This window comes from Dreissena polymorpha, chromosome 9 (genome assembly GCF_020536995.1).
Source record: "Dreissena polymorpha isolate Duluth1 chromosome 9, UMN_Dpol_1.0, whole genome shotgun sequence".
Lineage (NCBI taxonomy): Eukaryota > Metazoa > Mollusca > Bivalvia > Myida > Dreissenidae > Dreissena > Dreissena polymorpha.
In genome coordinates, this window is record NC_068363.1 from 12,759,451 (window position 1) to 12,765,450 (window position 6,000).

Below are 6,000 nucleotides of genomic sequence, written 5' to 3' on the forward strand. Positions count from 1 at the left end.
GTGTTTACGACCCCCCACACCCTCTCACACATATATTTTATGGGCATAATAAAAACACAAAATAATAACAATAAAACAGCATATCTATTTAAACTAAAATGTCTACACCAAAACAAAAAGTTAACATAGAACACAAATAAAATAATTTGATTCTACTGGGGCTCGAACTTTGGGCCTCTCACACGTGAAGCGAGCGTGTAACCACTACACTACGGAACCGCTTGAAAAATCACCTTCTAACTAAGATATTAATAAGCTATTAATAGTGGGTTTAAATGTAAACCCGGAAGTTTAAACGCTGGATAGTGAGCGGGTTTAAAGGTCCATACCATAGGGTCCATACCACTGGCAAGATACGGGTCAGGCCTGCGGCCTTCTATATGTGGTTCTTAAAAAAAACTGTAGGAGGACTTGATAGTAATGAGACTGGGTTGTGTGATGGTGCTCCTCATTGATAAGCGACTGCTTTCTTTATCAAGACTCATTATTACAATTAATAATACATGTCGCGCTTCGCGCTCTATAGCGCCCTTATTAGTAACTAGGTGGTTGCTAGGATTGTGGAACAAAGAAGTATTGTTTTTATACAAAACCAGAAAGTTTCACCGGTTCGCGTATTTGCCCAGTCCCTGTGATCTTTTATTACTGCCCAGTCCCTGTGATCAGTTATTAATTAAAAGAATTAGCTTTGCATTATTGGCAATACATGTTGTAGTAAATGTAATAGTCACAAATGCAGTACTTATTTAAACTAATTTACACAACAAATCACCACTATGCAAGATATTCTGACAACAAAAATGTAAACATTGATCAGTAAAATAACTTTTCCTCCCATAAGCGAAAAAAAAACGTATTACATACTAGTCGCCGCACTTCAGTGCGACGCAAATAATCCACTACAGAAAAACAGAAATATCATTTTATAATTTATATACATAAGTACATCACCGATTATTCAATTTATTTTTCGTTTACAATTTGTTTGATATTTGCATAATTTTTATTATAAACTCATAGATAAAATTATTTAAGAATTGGACAGGCATAATAATACATAAGTGTTGACCAAATGTCAAGTGCATTAAAATACAATTAAATAAAAAAAATTCTGGCAAAGGGCAAAAAAGTGTACAGATAAACGATACCAGTTAATTAAGATTTATCTGTTTAAGTGATATTTTGCGCATTGTTCACTGTTGAATTGAGCTGAAAATAATTTAAGTGATATTATGGGCATTTTTCACTATTGAATTGAGCTGAAAAGAATTAACAGGTCAAAAGAGTAAGTTAAAATGTGGTTACTGGCCAATTATCTGCAACTCATCTTGCTACCAGTTGTTTATTAAAAATATATTTTATAAACGATATTTTACATGACTGTCCCAGTCCTCTTAGCCGAGCGGAACTGTCTATTTATTAGGATCGGAGTTAGTGTTCGTGTGTCGTATGAATAGATATCGTTACAGGAAATTAAAATGATCCGTAAAACAAAATTGTGTCTTTGTGTCAAATGAATGAATCTGCACTAAAACTAAATTTAGATTCACATCGTACATGCATGATCAGTTGTCAAACGAAAGTACGGTTGATATTCAAATGCATGATTTTTCTCTCTCCGGGATATTGTTTTAGTATGTTGATGCTGCATAAAGAAATATAAATGTAAATGAAGTGAAAACACCAAAAATAAACAACGGTTGCGATAGACACCTATAAACATAGCATATACACTGCTAGATGCGCATAATATCACTTTGAGCATTTTCTTTGAGATACACTAGTTTTACACTCAATCCGCATCCGCGCCGAAGAAGAGTAAAAGTATACTTTACATAACGTGTTTTAATAATGAAAGTAGTCCACTACGTGTAACATTAAAATCGTGCAACGCAGCTCCTTTAAAGGGCACAGGGGAAGGTCAGTCAATAAATAGATTCAGTCGCGAAGACGAAGCAGACCTGTAAAAAAACTCTGAAAAACACACATACTGTTGGTATACGCGTGTAGCACAGCAGCTGAGGCTATGAGTTAGCAACCTCAATAACAGCCGATTCCTTATAAGATCAACGGGATACAAACATAATGAAGATTGATAATTAAATTTACCTCGTATTGTTCAAGAGTGAATGAAAAAACGCGCATTTATTCAATTTGACATCATTTTACCTGCAGAGGTAGGCGCCATTTTTGTTTTGTTTCGATAATCGTTATCGTTCGCGGCAATCGGAAATATTTTATTCATATTCGCTTTAACTCAACAAAAACATCAAAACAGGTTTGTTTCAATACTATTGTGTTGGAATTATGTTTAAATTATAAGCATATTATTGTTTAAACCCGCTTTCGCATCAATCTTGTCACAACGACAGAACACTTAATTCAATGACTATTTCAGTTCTGTCAGATGCATACCTTAAATAGACGAATTGCAATTGTTGATATTAACATATAACATCGAAACCGGCCATTAAATGCACATTTCTATTAGTATATACCTAAAATATGGACTGTTGAAATTGGGCACGAACTCAGTGTTGTGTTTGTCTCGTTCGTACCATTTTTCGCAATGTTGCAAAGCTGTCAAATTATTACGGATAACGACAAAATACACTTTTTTTAGATGTCTATTATTAGTTAATACATATTTGATATGTCTTTATGTTTTGTTGTTATATCAGTGTTTCTGGCAGTGATAAAGTTGGACGAGCGATGAAGTATCCAGGTCCCTTCAGCAAGGGGATTATTAAAAGATCAGTAATAGTTTTATGAAATACTAAATGTAAAACCTGCAAATTTAAAATCGTTGAAAAAATAACCGACAATCTGTCATCATCAAGAACGTTATATTGACCAGTGTCGCTCACGAAATGCAATATTGTTGTCCATAGGATGTTTGTCTGTGCGATGCCAGAATGTTGACTGTATTCATGTGAACCGGGAATCCTATGGAAAAATTCATCGCGTACAAAAGAGAATGAAGCCTTGTTTTGATATTGACATAAAGCTCGGAACAGGCAAGTACTTAGGCGATGCAATATTTGTGTTTAACTATTTTAATATTTTTAATTGGAGTGAAGTAGATATTGATGGAAATGATTTTGACTAAAAAATCAAACAAATATTTGCAGACATTTTTTTTTTTAAAGAAATCATACCATGAAAGGAAATTTGTTTTAAATATATTTTCTAAATCTAGTAATGTTGTTTTCCTAAAACAAGAAAAAACAACAACATGTATATTGTTTCGCTACTATTCTGAAAATGATTTCCAAGGAGCAATTCTTGTGTGATCTCATAAATAATGCATTATGGTTATTCAAATTTAAATGAATACATATTTATAATCTCTTAAGCAAGGATGGATAACATTGGCGGTCCAGGCAGGGATAATAACTGTTGGTGGACAATTAATGTTCATTGAAGAATATTGAAGAATATGGAGATACACGTAGGAAGAAACTTTGAAAATAGTATCACCAATCTCCAGCAGAGGCTGCACGTCTGGTTTATCAGATGGAAAAGAGGTGTTTTTTTATTTGTGATTTTTAGAATCTTTGTTGTACATATAGCGAAAACAGTTAAGCATATTGATTAACACTTGGTATTTTGCATCATTTGCTTTTCCTGAAACATATTGAAGCTATTGTGAATCTAACTCAATATTTTTAGTAACCACAACTTCGATGGAATAATGTTATAATTTTGAGGCCTTGCGGGGAAAATGAAACCTGAACTATTTTGGAAGATGCTGACGCTTTTTCCAAACTTTGCTTGACTCTTAAATAACCGAAATTGAAAATAATGAACTGTTTTGTATAGGTACTCCCATTTTATCACTACAAGTGATTTTTGTGTACCTCTGCGTCCTTTGTCAAGTCAGCAAAAATATTTAACGGGAAGCAAAGTTTCTGTTAATTATGCGTTTACAGGACGCAAACATTTTAAAAGTAGCATTCCCATTCTGCCGTTTAGAAGCATTGTGTGCACAATTAATGCTACAATAGTTTCATAACTGCAATCATACAGTTCTGTCTATTTATGTAATGACCCATATAATGTGGTATTAGATAACCAAATCAAACGTACACATGCACTCGACATTTCCAGCAGCGGACATATTAGTCAGCGCCATAATACTGACGTCACAGCAACACGGCTGGTTGAATTGAACTCGATTATCGACGTTGAATTTAATACTAAAATGTCGTGATATTTCGTTGAATTGTATTTTGTACTGAGGCCATGACGTAGGCATATGCAAGAAAGTATGTTGGTGATATGAACTCAACATTTAAAAATGTTGCTGCTAATCCATGAGTGTATTATTGTATGTAAGTAATGTGTAGCCTTTAAGTTTATACACATGGCTCTTAAGATGTAAACATAAGGACGCACCAGTTAGAACAACAGTACTCTTACTAGAAGCACAAAGTCCTTACTGAACATTACCAAATGTCAATACACGAAAACAAACACAATATTCCAGAGCATAGCACACTACTGAAAAAAGACTGGAGTGGTCGCACTGAGTCCATGCAAAGTGTTCAAGGATCAAGTCAGTTTGAAGCCCCGAGACTCATTTTTGGAACATATTTATAAACAAAATAGTGTTTCACAAAATAAGTATAGTATCACATTTCATGTCTGAATTATTCGTGAGGTAGAAATGAACTTTTGTACCCATTTAGTGCAGTAATCATGTGTGAAAGAAAGATGATATAGTTTCCATTTTAAATTGATGGGCATGTGACACTTCATCCAAAGAATATATTTTTGCGTATATAACAAAAAAAATATTAGAACAAAACAACACAGTTTTCATCATTAAGAAAACATCAAACCGGAGTTTTTTATTGTCATCGATATAAATGCAAAACGAACTTGTTAATGCGCTATTTGAGGTTAAGGAATGAATGGTGACACGTTTTTGATGTTTAATGACACATTTTTTATTAATAGTTATGTGGGTAATAAATTCCGACAGTTTTTTTTTCAATGAGGGACTACTTCTTTAGCTGCATTTTTGATGGAATATATTGTCAATTTATAAATTGTCGCCGATATTCATGGTGAAGCTACGATAAGAAATAAATAATAATATAAGATATTCATCACACATGATAATACTATCAAAAGTCAAACATGAAATTGAAAAAAAGGACAAACAATCAAACTGACGACTAAGTTTAGAAAAGCATATGACCAATTTTCATACTTAAATTAGATAAAAGCGAGGCAATTTTCCAGACTTTGTGTTTAGGGTAGGCTATTATAATAAAATTACATATATATGTTAATGGCTTTGATTGCGTGTTTCTCAGTTAACAGACAGGGCGACTTTCTCAGTAAAACAGATACAAATGTAATCAATTGACGTGGAAGTTATTTTTGTGTAAAACGGTTATTTTACAATGTATACAATGCACACCATTGACGTATAATGCCGCTGTTCAAAGCTTGTGGAAAATATATCAGACATTTATATGTATTGATAAATAAAAAGACTTAGAGATTTTTCTTACCAACAGTTTTCAAACTTTAATATCTTAGTTATAAGTTAAGATTTTGATTAAACCTTTTAACGTGTGATCATTTGACTACATTTTTAGGAAGCTCATGATATATTAATCCGTGACGATCGGACGCTTTAGCACATGGGTATGCATAGTTTCGTCTTTGTGCACGTGGAAATGGTAAAACGCAATATTTCTTTAAATTTATTTCAATGTCATCATTTTAGGTGAGTTCTTACAATATGATAAAATATAACTAGTTTGTTTTTAAAAATGTATGGCTTATATGCATATTTGAGAGCGCGACCGGGCATTTTTGCAAATAGCAGGTCACCTGAAAGTGTATTTGAGACTTTTTAAACGCAACACTTTTCAAACTTTAATATCTCTTCGTAAAAGTAAAGATTTTCATTCGAAATTGTAAATGTGATCATTTGACTACATTCGGTGCAAGTTAACGATAAAATCAAACATCCGTGACTAT